At 44.1% G+C, this 14,272-nt stretch overlaps 1 protein-coding gene across 1 annotated transcript in view; it reads left to right on the forward strand.

Annotated features, from left to right (window-relative positions):
* The window catches only part of LOC126161548 (protein Wnt-6-like), a 651,979-nt gene that overhangs the window by 564,106 nt on the left and 73,601 nt on the right, over window positions 1-14,272 (forward strand). The window lies entirely within an intron of this gene.

Below are 14,272 nucleotides of genomic sequence, written 5' to 3' on the forward strand. Positions count from 1 at the left end.
GAATTACGCGTTTTCTCACTTGTCTTAGCTGCGTCAAACGAGCAGCAATCGAGCCGCTAGATACGTGCCAGGTACTGCACGTGCGTGTCATCGCAATGGCCCCACCGGTGTACAGCTGCGGCGGCGAGCTGCTTACAGGTGTACAACCTGCGCCCTGTGGAAGCAGCCGCAGGTGTCGGCGGGAAGCACCGCGCGCACGCGGCCGGCTTGAGAAACGTTTATAGCGACTCCGGTTCCAAACCGCCGTCACCCGGCCGGGCCCGCCATAACTCAGCGAAGTTGCCGGCGGCCGCTTCTAAATTCCGCGGCGCCGCCCCAGCGCGGGCATTAGGGATGTGGCGCGTCCGAGTCCGCGCTCCGTGCAGGCATCCGCCGCGGGCCGCGCCGCAGCATCCGTCAGGCCGCGCCGCCAGGGGTGTGCAAGCGCCTCGCCGCGCACCGCGCCTAATTTAGCCACACTAATAACTGCACGTTCGCCGACCGCCCCAACCAAGCTATAGCTTTTCCTCTTCAGGCTTTTCCTTCTGGTTACTGGTACAGAGCCGGCCGGAGTGGCCGAGTGGTTCTAGACCCTACAGTCTGGAACCGCACGACCGCTACGGTCGCAGATTCGAATCCTGCCTCGGGCACGGATGTGTGTGGTGTCCTTAGGTTAGTGAGGTTTAAGTAGTTCTAAGTTCTAGGCGACTGATGACCTCTGATGTTAAGTTCCATAGTGCTCAGAGCCATTTAAACTGTTTAACAATAATCGGAAGGGGGTTGGGAGAGGAAGGGGCGGTGGAAGGAGAAAATATACTGTTTTGAGTTACAGCGGACCTGCTCTCCTTTCCCTCTAACATCTGCAGTGTCGCAAGCGTCGTACTACATCCAACTGTATCGCATAGTCAAAAAAGCTACGCACGGTTCTCATTAATTAGCAGCTATATACAGGGTGATCAAAAAGTTAGTATAAATTTGAAAACTTAATAATGTAGATGTATAATTTGACACACATCCTTAGAATGACACAGGGTTTTATTAGAACCAAAAAAAAAAAAAAAAAAGTTCATAATATGTCCGACTGATCTCCTGCGCGCGTCGTTTGGTGATGATCGTGTGCTCAGCCGCAACTTTCGTCATGCTCGGCCTCCCAGTTCCCCAGACCTCAGTCCGTGTCATTATTGGCTTTGGGGTTACCTGAACTCGCAAGTGTATGGTGATCGACCGACATCTCTAGGGATGCTGAAAGACTACATCCGACGCCAATGCCTCACCATAACTGCGGACATGCTTTACAGTGCTGTTCACAACATTATTCCTCGACTACAGCTATTGTTGAGGAATGATGGTAGACATATTGAGCGTTTCCTGTAAAGAACATCGTCTTGGCTTTGTCTTACTTTGTTATGCTAATTATTGCTATTCTGATCAGATGAAGTGCCATCTGTCGGACATTTTTTGAACTTTTGTATTTTTTGGTTCTAATAAATCCCCATGTCATTCCAACCATGTGTGTCAATTTGTACCTCTCTGTCTACATTATTCCGCGATTTATACAGTTTTCAAATTTATATTGACTTTTTGATCACCCCGTAATTTTGATCAGTTTCTCTGGACCATAGGAAAACACTACGTATAGCCACGTGCGCTCACGAGCATTCTCAGTGGAGTTCAATGGAGAGCGCTGCGTGCTTGATTGTCACCTGGCACATGCCGTCAGTATAAATTCAGTCGGTCAACATGCCTCGAAGACTCATTTCAAGCATAGATCGTGCTCCAGGTTTGAAAATGAAGTTCACCGGAGATATATGGAAAAGGATGTGGAAGCTGTTTATGTGATAAGGAACAAAGACTGATAGCATCAGTACAAAAAAATGTGGACTCACGAATGAACCTAGAAAATGAGGAAGCTTTGAAATCAAATCCCTACCACAAGAAATACCAAAAATTACAGCATGCTCTCAGATATATGAAGAACCGAAAGGTGATAGGAAGTGAAGGTGTAAATAAGGAACTGATAAAATGTTCTGCAGTAAGATTTAAACCAAGAGGCCTTAGATTTCTAAGAAAGGAAGTACTAAAAAGAATGGAAGATATCGCTTTTAAAAACGAACATTCAAGGAGGGTAACAGATCAATGGTTCAAAAGGCTCTGAGCACTAAGCGACCTAACTTCTGTGGTCATCAGTGGCCTAAAACTTAGAACTAATTAAACCTAACTAACGTAAGGACATCACACACATCGATGCCCGAGGCAGGATTGGAACCTGCGACCGTAGCAGCAGCGCGGTTCCGGACTGAAACGCCTAGAAGCGCTGGGCCTCAGTGGCCGGCAATCCCTATTTCATCGCTACCTCGGAGATGCTGTGTACTATCGCTCGTGAGCCGAGTGTTACACCTGTTTGAATACGCATGCCTATACCAGTTTCTTTGGCGCTTCAAAGTATAAAAGCTTTCCATGAGGTATATAGACAGCGGAGTGTAAAACTTAAGGACGGAAGTAACTTTCGCATGATGTGTTACTGTCAATAAAAGCCGCTGTTGATTCCGTTTTAAGGCCGAAAGTAACTTTGGTGTGATGTGTCACTGCCAGTAACGGCTGCTTTTTATTTATTTTTTAAATTTTTTTTTAGTAGCGGACGGAGGGTCATTAGGATGCTTAACTCAGTCTTATGGAGCAGGAATGTAATGAGCAGAACTAAAAAATTAATATACAAATCCATATTAGAGAGTGTGGTTCTGTATGGAACGGAGACCTGGACAATTAACATGAAGCACATTAAAAAATTACAAGCTCTAGAGATGGACTTTTGGAGAAGATCGACAAGAATCTCCAGGAAAGAAAAGATGAGGAACACCGAAGTAATAAGGAGAATGGAAATAAAAGAAAGAATATATGACGTAATGGATAGGAAGAAATTACAGTGGTACGGGCATGTACGACGAATGGAGGAAGCCAAAATACCAAAATTGATACTGGAGTGGGAACCGGAGGGGAGAAGAAGAAGAGGACGTCCTGCGACCACGTGGCTCCAAAATGTACAGCACACAATGAGGAGAATGGGCGCAGAGGAAGAGGACACGCAAGATCGAAACACCTGGAGAAATATTTCGAGAGTATAGTTTAAGAACGTTTATTGTTTGTATTGTAATTTCCAAGTAAATTATTATGTTGGAGATAAGACTCTGTACTGATGAAAAGCTCAAAATAATAAATAAAATTTTTTTTTAATTTTTTTACAAAATTTCGACTACCAACCCAGCTGTCTTCATCAGGTGCTGCAAGTTAAACTGTTACGTGTACTCAGTTTCTGGACCCCAAACAACTATCATTGCTCCCGTGTGTAGCTGAGTTCAACTCCCGACACTCACTATGCCCTTGGATGTTCTTTTGTTTGCTGGGAGATGTTGAGAAAATGTCGTTAAACAGCGTATAAAAGCGGCTCGAAAAACAAAAGAGCATCAAAGTATGGGGTGGGTATCAGGAGTGTAATTCAGCTATAAGTAGCGGCGCGAAACCAACAATAGGTCACAGGTTGGTTGGAGTTTAAGCTCAAGTACACATAACTGCACAGCTCGCAGGACCTGAAGAAGGCGACTGGATTGGTCGTCGAAATATTGTGAGAGGAAAAAGTGATGGAAACGCAACTCAGCTGCATTCCTGAAAGCTCATCGTGAGTGTAATACACCTATTCTTTGCCACCTCATTTTCTTTCTCGAACAGCGAGTGACTCCTCAGACACCAGACACAGGCGCGTAAAACCAACAGACTATCAGATTGACCTTTGTCTCCCTCAGATTTTCTGCACAGTGAACCCGAACTCCTTCGACAGTTCTAATCTTCAGGGACATTTTCTGAGTATTTTCGATATAAGAGTCCTGTAGTCTCCCGTTACGCTTTGCGAATTACTAATATGATTACGGTTTATTACCCATATCTCCTTTGTTTCTGTGAAACATCATGTAATACGTCATCACCAAAAGTACAATATAAAACACGGAGTAATGCGACAATCCTCAAATGCAAAGGTACTGTAAGGTGGTGTCTGCTACTGCAGGAGTAACTCACCACAGCGTCGTTTTACCGTTTCTCCATTGCGTTCAGTGAACCGACCATGCTTGAAGTGTACACTGGGCAGTTCTTCATCAGTAAACCTACCGGTGCTTTGTGTCACTGTTAAGGTACAAATAGCACTGTCGGAAATACAATCATGAGAGAAAATCGAGCAGGGCTGAGTGCAAACGTGAGGGCGATGGGTTAAGTCAGCACTACTGCCGTCAACAGTAAGGAACGTGAGTGTATGCAAAAAGTTTGTTTACAAATAGGGCACAGCGCTTATCATTGACATTTCGACTGTTGTACAGATACTTTCATCGCAATACAGATACAAAGATAAATGGAGGTAAGATATCAAACGAAATGCAACTATTCTGTGACGATCTACCAGACATTATTGCCAAATTACACCAACACTCTCGAAAGCCATTCCTACACAACGACGATTAAATCATGTGAGTCGTTACGCAGCGTCATATTCCTCTTCCGATTTCTTTACAGCTCGACGTTTCGATTCATCTTCCGAGATCTTTTTCACGTTTCCAATGGTGTCCCTCCACGTCTGAACACTGTCGAAACATAGTACCCGTTATCTTACAAAAGGCTTTTTCCGGGCGTTTTTTGGAGAAGTATTTGCTAATGACAACGGCCCACTAATAGTAACGTGAAAGATTGTTACCCAGTAATTGCTTTTTAGTAAAACGCGAGAAAATAGCCTTTTATAAGAGAATACTGTCTTTCGAGAGTATGCAGTCTTCCAGGGACACCAATGGAATCCCGAGAAAGATCTCAGCAAAGGAATCGAAACGTTGAGCAGCGAGAAAGACTGCAGAGAAACATGACGCCGGCTAACGACATAGAAGATTTTGCCACTGTCAGAAAACTCTCCAGACTTGTAATACTAATTTTTCACAATGTCTGAGAAACATACTTGTACTAAATTTATGAAATTATTTCGCAATTGCGGAATCTTTCTGACATTAGGTACATTAGGTATGAAGTTATTTATTTACATTGGCGGCAGTCGAAAGTTTTTACCTGAGCGGGAAAAGAACCCAGACTTCCTGTTTGTCGCGAATGGTCGCCTTCACAACATCAGCTACCCGAACACTCTTCCAGGACCTACCCAGACTTCAGTATGTCATATTGTCTACGATTCCACCTCTCGTAACTATACTTGGAATCCCGCCATACGGTTTCAGGAAGATAAATGTATTCAAAGTTGATATAACGATCGTCATTTTGCCCGTCGAGACATTATTTCAATGTCTGAAGAAATAGACATCGGTGACGATCTTCCAGCAGTTCTTAATTTATGATACTTAATGCAGCTATTGTCAGAAATACTCGGCAATTGCGAATAACTTTCATCACTGAAAATCTTCCGAAAATTTGTCACTGTAATTTAGGTTTTGCCTCTATATTAGAGTAGTCCACAACACTTTTCATTTAAAACCCTGTCAGACAGGGATCGAGACGTGGCTGCACGATCCGTTACAGCCATGCGGATAAGATGCCTGATACGAGGCCGTTGGGATCCGGCACGGCGTTCCGTATTACCCTCCTGAACCCACCGATTCCATATTCTGCTAACAGTCATTGGATCTCGACCAACGCGAGCAGCAATGTCGCGATACGATAAACCTTAATCGCGATAGGCTACAATCCGACCTTTATCAAAGTCGGAAACGTGATGGTATGCCTTTCTCCTCCATACACGAGGCATCACAACAACGTTTCACCAGGCAACGCTGGTCCACTGCTGTTTATGTATGAGAAATCGGTTGGAAACTGTCCTCGTGTCAGCACGTTGTAGGTGTCGCCACCGGCGCCAACCTTGTGTGAATGCTCTGAAAAGCTAGTCATTTGCATATTACAGTATCTTCTTGATGTCGGTTAAATTTCGCGTCTGTAGCACGTCATCTTCGTGGTGTAGCAATTATAATGCCCAGTGGTGCACTATGAAACGACATCAGTCAGCATGCAGAAACAATTTAAAGATTTAGTTGACGATGAAAGAGCAAAAAAATTACAATGATCAACAGACGGGATTCATTGTTTTGTACTTCAATAAGCACTTTGTGCTAGATTTTCAGGCGCAGAGCATGTGATGAAACTGATGGTTCGAATAGTAAATTTTCAGAAGTCGCACGTCCGATGACAGTTGTAACAGTTTACGATCGACCTGGACGAAGAGCATGGAGACCTCATATTTTACTGCAAAGTACGTTGGTCAAGGCAAGAGGCATGCTTGGAACGATTTTTCGATTTAAAACACGCTGTTGTTGAATTTATGAAGGAAAAAGGAGAGCGGCTATGAAAATTACAACATCCGGAATGAATTGCACATCAAGCATCTGAAGTGGATTTGATTGAACGCTGCCCACCGTAAGCCACTGCAAGGTGGACAACAACTTATTTGTGGTTTGGTAAGGATGCGTTGTGTTAAGGACAAATTCTGTCAAAAAAACACTGCCCGTAACTCTAAGGTTCCTGACTTTTAAGAAAACACTAGGTTTTAAGAATTCCTTGTGATTTAAAATTAACAACAGCCTCAGTTGCAATGTTTACCTAGATTCATCTAGGTTTCAGTTGGGATAACCCAACCTCCTTCAGAATAAAAGGAACTACGATTTGTCCATAATAGACAACGTCAAAAACTAAAAACTATAATATAGTAATACATCGTCATATTGCAATAACTTATCTGGGAAACAGCCTCGGTCCCACTTCGTGACCACATTACGGCAGTAACACATGTTGTACTGGAACTGGCTATAGCCTCGAGAGCGCATGCGCGATAGTGTGTGTCATGCGTGCTTGTTAACACTGTTACCAACATGTCCTCCTAAACTTAAAATTTTGTGAATAACCTGGTGCGGCTAATGAAATTGACGTATACGTTATCCTGTAAGGAACTAAGATATATCGACTGTCACAACATTTGTGGACGTCAAAAGTGAAGGAAGCAATGCGTTTACTATTTTAAGCCAACCTAGCATATTCGGGCTACTCATCGAACTTGACCGCATGAGGATTACTACGGGTTTGTTTAGCAGCTGCAGCTGGACGTTAAGAAGGTTATTTTTGTCATATAGCAAGTGTTTAAAAATTTGTATTTCTATCAAAATATGCAACCTCGCACCCTTCACTTCGCAATGCAATGGACAAATCGTAGTTCATTTTATTCTGAAGAATGTTGGGTTATCCCAACTGAAACCTAGTTAAATCTGGGTAAACATTGCAACTGAGGCTGTTGTTAATTTAAAATTAATATTTATACAGTTGCTGACAGTGCCGCGAAATGTTGAAAATATTAAAATTCAGCTTTTTAAGCGTTTTGAGGACAATGTCAATCTAACATCTGTTATCGAGACGTTTTCGAGTCTGTGTGCTGTTTCGGTTGAAAGCGCCCCTGTGCTTTTGCAGATGTAAGTGAGTGATCCGAAGTGGAATTCACATCTAAAAGACAAATTCTTTTCGTTAAAACTTTCGAGTAGGTCTTCGTTGTTTCGATTGGGAAGAGTTTCCACGTGTCCATAATGAGCTGCAATAGTGATAAAAGATGGCGATCAACAAATGCGTGTGAAAGATTTTTTTCGATTATGAGACTAAATAAGTACATGGCAGCCTGAGCGCGGAAATCTGTGAAATTGTCCGTGTCCACTGACAGTTTGTACCAGGTAAAAAACATATCTTCACCGCTCCAAAAATAGTTGACAATAAACATTTGTTTCGCTTGTGATCTGTGATGTTGAGAAATATGAAATTATATTGCATGGAGTAGGAACGCATTGCCATCTAAATGCGGGACTTTCGCTGTTTCCCTTTCTACCTCGTCCTGACGCTCATAAGGCATAGTGTGACTATCGGGAAGTGTGCAGCCAAGTGAGAGAGCTATGGCAAACGAGAGAGAGCACTGCGCAAATGCCAAATTCTTCGCCGTCCTGTTACAGACTTTCTTTGGCTCTCTCAGTACTAAGCAGTGTGAACGTTTATGCTACAATGTAGCTGCTTCCTAAGTGATGAGGTATGTCAGTTTGCTTCTGTTCGTGTGTTAAATGTGTTACGTTCATAAATTTTGTTGTGTCCGAAATCATTGTGCCCGCCCGAAACTCAACACGGCGGACATGGGATTACGGACTCGGTGTCGCCATCTACGCGTGTACTATTTTTATGGCGTGTTCTTCAGTTGCACTGGAGTTTTCTTTCCTGCTCTCTGTCCACGGCACCTTCACAGTGCCTTAGGGATCATCTTTGACGCTCTATCTTTTGAAAGAGAGCACCTGATATCTCTGGTGGTAATTCCAGAGCTCGTGTATGTGTTGGTCCTCTTCTTTGCGCGGGAGTGATCTGTGTCTCGTCGCTATTAACCACTTCGTCCGTCGCCGGTAAAGCACACGCCTGGAAACCGATAAGTCGTGGGATCGAATCCTGATCGGCCCATTGAAATTTTCAGTCCACGTTTAATCTAGAATTGACCTATCAGCTAGATACGACATTTGGTTAGACTGCAGGTCCCTTTTACCCTTTTGGATAAGTTGGGTAGATTAGGGACACGCAAGTAGCAGAAACGGCGTCCAATTGAAAGACTTGCTCCTGGCCATTCAACCACAAGAAATAATAATAATAACAACCTCATCCGTAAACTACATGGCGTAAAAACTTCCTGGCAAATTAAAATTGTGAGCCAGCCCGTGATCCGTGCCTGGGACCTTTCCCTTTCGCGGACAAATGCTCTACTGACTCACTATTCAACTGCGATTGACGACCTGACCTCACAGTTTCACTTCCGTCGCTACCTCATCTCCTACCTCCCAAACATCACCTAAGCTCATGCAGTCGGTAGAACAACTGCCCGTGAACGACAAAAGTCCGAGGTTCGAAACCATAGAAACTTTTTACAATAGATATTTGACTGACGAGATTATAATAATCATTATTTCGTGTGGCTCAATGGCCAGGTGCAAGTCTCTTAATTGGACGCAGTTTCTATTATTTGCGTAACCCTAATCCACCGAAGTTATCCAACCTGGGAAGAGAGACATAAAGTTTAACGTCGGCCCTGAACAACGAGTCGCTTCAGTCGACTACTCGCATCGCTGACAGACGAAAGCTGGATTAAAGACAGGCTGAAAACTTTCGTAGTGGAATGAGGATTCGATCCCACGGTCTCTTAGTTTCTAGGGCGCTTTACCTCTAGACCATCAGGCGCGGTCCAACCAGCTGTTTTTGTCTGCCAGGAAGTTCGAGATCAACGAACAATCTGCTTCAATGCGAAAATTCATTCTGGATTATGGTGGAAAGTCTCTTCAGCTTATCTGACGTTGCATACCTCTGGCCTCTGTTTTTCTTCCCCTTCACTGTAATTTTCTGTTGTCGACGGTTCCACTTGTATTGTCTCAACTTTCCTACGTGGGTAGCCATTCCTGTTAAATCTGAATTTTATTTTTCCGAAGGTGCCACACGGCTTTCCCGTCGTTTGGTACTATATCAGCGCATGTGGTTTCTCCTAATTTCTGAACGAGTCAAGCATCAAAATGGCGCCTACGCAAGACATTCGTTACAAGCAGTGTCTTGTAATCCCGTTCTTGGTTATGCAAAAATTAACCGTGGTGAACACCACTAACATTTGTGTGAAGTTTATGGCAATGGTGCAGTTGATAAGAGCGATAGGTAAAGAAAGTTAAAGCATCGGTAAGAGCAGAAACTGAGCTCCACGACTGACTACTTTCTGGAAGTTCTATCACACTTACCCTCTGCTCCCGACATGCTGAATAGCTTGGGTGACATTATTCGTGCAGACCGGCGCATCACAACTCGGCAATTGGCTCTACAGCTAACAGTATGTGCAGTGATACTCTTGGAAATTCAAAGGTGCCCTCAAGAAGTGTTCCACGAATGCTCACGACAGACCACATGATTCAAAGAAGGACCATTTTTTCTGGAGTTTTTATTTATTTAGCTTATGGCTTGTAACACATCATATAAAAAAAAGACATAAAAATCATAAGACACAGAAATAAAGAGTAGTCACAGTGTATAACGTATAGTTGTAGATATAAAAGTATTTAAAATAGTGTATATAACAAACAAAAGTTCACAAACAAACATCCAGATTTGTGACATAATCTATTGCACTTTCAGTCGCGGTCAGAAACTCATTGGGGTCTCCTGCAAAACGTCTCAGAGGGCAATCTTCCACGATGTGACGAATCGTCTGCCGGTCCGCACCGCAGTCACATCTCGGGGAGGTGATTTTACCCCACCTGTGGAGGCTGTCTGCACATCTGCCGTTATTTGTCCGAATTCGATTCAAGGTCGTCCAAGTTTTCCTTGGCAAATTGAATCCTGGTGGTTGGACATTGATACATGGCATATTCTGCAGGTTTTGGGGCACAGATTCTCTCCACCGCGTTTTCCAGAGGTTGCCATAATCCGGGTTGACAGGATGCGTATTTTTTGCCTTTTTTAAAGAGGGGTGTCTGGAGCGCAATCTGTTCATCTCCAGGGCGGGAACATCCTTATGGATTGGCAGTTTCTCGTTGTTCAGCACTTTTCCATACTCGCGTAAGAGAGCGTTCTCTCTGCGCAGGTCCGGTGGGAGAATGTTGCTCAGTATAGGTAGCCAGTGTAAAGGCGTTAGCTTTATTGTTCCTGATATCATCCTCATTGTGTAGTTTAGTTGAGCATCGATCAAGTCTGTGTGTTTACTGTTTAGCCATACCGGTGCGGCATATTCTGCTGTTGTGTAGACAAGTCCCAGAGCCGAAGATCTCAGTACAGCCGCAGAAGAGCCCCATGTAGTCCCACATAGCTTCTGTATGATATTATTTCGAGTTTTAAGTTTTGCGGCTGTATTACGTAGGTGTTCCTTGAATGTTAGGGTTCTATCAAAGGTGACGCCTAGATATCTGGGGTAATTATTATGGTTTAGCAGCCTGTTTTCGAAATGAACGTTGAGCTTTCTTTTTGCTTGGGCATTGTCGAGGTGAAAGCATGTCACCTCCGTTTTTGTCGCGTTTGGCCGTAATCTCCACCTTCGGAAGTAATCTCCCAGCTTTGTTAGATCCGCAGTTAATGTGTTTTCCGTTGCCTCCATTGATCTGCCTCTTGCAGCTATTGCCCAGTCGTCGGCATATCCGAATTTTTGAGAAGTGGTTTCAGGTAAGTCAGATATGTAGAGGTTAAACATCAATGGCGCCAGAACGGAGCCTTGTGGTAAACCATTGTTGAGCTTCATTTGGTCACTTTTTAAGTCGCCCATTATGACTCTGAAACTTCTATCTGTGAGCATGTTATCAATGAGGTTGGCCAGCTTGTTACATGGTATGACCCGCAGCAACTTAAATATGAGGCCTTGTCGCCAAACGGTATCATAAGCGGCTGATAGGTCAATAAAGGCTACTGATGTTTTGAGTTTTTTCTGAAAGCTCGCCTCTATGTGAGTTGCTAGGGAGAGGATCTGGTCGGTGCAACTGCGGTTGGGTCGAAAACCTGCCTGTTCAATCGGTACCACTTCAAGAATTTTTCCGCTTATTCTGTTGTAGATGATACGTTCCAGCAGCTTATAGACACAGTTCAGCAGAGCGATAGGGCGGTAGTTTTGGGGCATGTCGTTAGGTTTGCCTGGCTTTAGTATCGCTATAATCTTTGCTCGTTTAAGCTGGTGTGGGATATTACCCGATTCTAAAATATCTGTTAAGAAGTTTGCGAGCCATGTTCTAGTATATTTTCCACAGTGAAGTAGGAATTCCGGGTGGATGCCATCGAAGCCGGGAGCCTTGCCACTTTTGATTTTTGACACGGCTGCTGCAACTTCTTCCGCTGTGATAGGCTGGGAAAATTCGGAGGTAGGCGATGCCCTTCGTTTTAAGGATCTTAATTCACGTTTGACGGTCGTGGTGTGTGTTCTGTCCCTTGGTGCTCTTGAGGTTCTAACTATGTGTGCGGCCACATTGTTAGGGGTTATCGGGTGGGTGTTTTTTATTTTACGTTTACTGCCTCCCAGGTTACGAAGTAGGGTCCATGCTTGCCTACTGGATTTAGTGAAATCTAGATTCTCCACGGTGTCCATCCATTTTTCCCGTCGAGCTGCGTCCAAGCTGTGCAACAGTTCGTCCACGATTTCTTGGTCGTTGGTTTCGGTAAATTCCTGGTACAGGTCTTCGCATCTCTCATTCCAGCCTGGGATGTACTCTTTCCGGTAGCCTCTGGGTACATTCCTCTTAGCCGTGGCGATGACTGCTCCCACAAATCTGTCATAGTTGTCCCTAGTCGGGGGTATCCAACCTAGACACTTGTCAAGGTTTTCTGCAAAGGTGGCCCAGTCTGCCTTCTGGAAATTCCATCGTGGGCGAGGAAAAGATTTTATGATTGGGATGTTAATTCCGACTTCTAAGATAACAGGGCGATGCTGGCTATGTGGGAAATCAGACAGGACTTCAAGAGTTGCGGCTAGCGGTTGGTTGTTTTTGTTTTTAGTGACAAAACATAAATCAGGGTTATAATCTCGTCTCCATGCTGCTGATCGAAATGTTCCGCGGTCCTTAGCGTCGAAAATCAGGTGGGTGTTAGTCTCCTCACTCCAGCTCATCAGGGATTCACCGTTCTGGTCGTTTCGTGCGTACTTCCAGTTCTCATGGTGACTATTAAAGTCTCCTACGTAGATGGCAGGGTGGGGATATTCTTGGAGTACTTCTGGAGGCCATGGACAGCCGGGAGGCTTATAGATGTTAACTATAGTGGTCTCGCCAATTTTGACAGCAACTTCATGTATGTTGTTGTCTGTAGATATCTTACACAGGGAAGCATTTTCTATCTTATTTCGTATGTAGGTTGCCACACCGTAATTGCGGTGATAGGTGGCTCCCAGTATCTCGAATCCAGGGATTTTTCCTCTAGAAGCCAGCTGATCTACGTTTTCCTCATAGGTCTCTTGTATCGCGACTACGTCGATTTTGTTCCGAGTGAGAACTCTCTGGAGAAATTCACATTTGCTCCTACTTATGCCTTCAATGTTTAGGTGGCAGACTCGGAGGCACGGTCCGAGTGCTCTAGTCAATTCTTCAATTATGGAGTATTATTGGAGCAGGTTGAGTCCAATGGAGAGGCCATTTTTGACGAATCGTTATTGGTGCATCGCTTTGAACCGGAAACAGAAAGGCAGTAAATGGAGAGACATCACCGAAAATAAGTCTTCTTCCTCTGCTGGCACATTTACAGTCTTTTGGGATAGTGACGGTGTAGTTCTAGTGGCTGTGTTGACAAAGAGGTCAACAATTGATTCAGAGGCATTAGCGTGGGATGACTCTGAACAAATTCAAGAACCGTTTCAGACGTGTTACAGCTGAGAAGAATCCAAAAGAAATTTTCCAAAACGGCAATACAAGCAAGCCCATACACACATCTCAGAACCCTGAAAACATTGCCAAATCGGGATGTTGGACATAATTGCCTTATCCACCCTATAGCCGAAGCCCGGCGCCCTCGGACTTACACTTGTTTGGGCCGCCTTAGGGTTGTTTAAGTAAGACACACTTCGGAGGTCATGAGAGCTTAATTGACGCAATGGAAACATGGCTACTAGCACAGGACAAGAGCTTTTATCAACAGGGAGTACAACCTCTTACACAACGCTGGCGTAAGATTATAGAACGTGATGGAGATTGTGTGTAAAACTAATGAAAGTAAAAGAAATGTTGGCTGCTATTTTCACCAAATTCTAACACTCAAACACAAATATGTTGTGATAAAAAGTTTTGGGGCAATATATATTGAACAACCTTCCTCTACTTACCGAACACAGGGGTTCTCCCATGGCGCTTTTGGAAATAGCCCTACAGAATCATGGAATGTTCAAATGTGTGTGAAACCTTATGGGACTTAACTGCTAAGGTCATCAGTCCATAAGCTTACACACTACTTAACCTAAATTATCCTAAGCACAAACACACACACCCATGCCCGAGGGAGGACTCGAACCTCCGCCGGGACCAGCCACACAGTCCATGACTGCAGCGCCTCAGACCGCTCGACTAATCCCGCGCGGCAGAATCATGGAGCGCCGTGACTTACTCTGCCACATGGCATACATCAGTACATAAAATGCGTTAAATGCACTGAAATGAATTAATGAGGGGATAGAGATGAACTCAATGAAGGTGCAGTGACGTGAGTGATATCAGTGCAAGACCGTTCATATACGGTGAACCTGCAGCGTTTCGAATGTGATGAG

Source organism: Schistocerca cancellata, chromosome 2 (assembly GCF_023864275.1).
Source record: "Schistocerca cancellata isolate TAMUIC-IGC-003103 chromosome 2, iqSchCanc2.1, whole genome shotgun sequence".
NCBI lineage: Eukaryota > Metazoa > Arthropoda > Insecta > Orthoptera > Acrididae > Schistocerca > Schistocerca cancellata.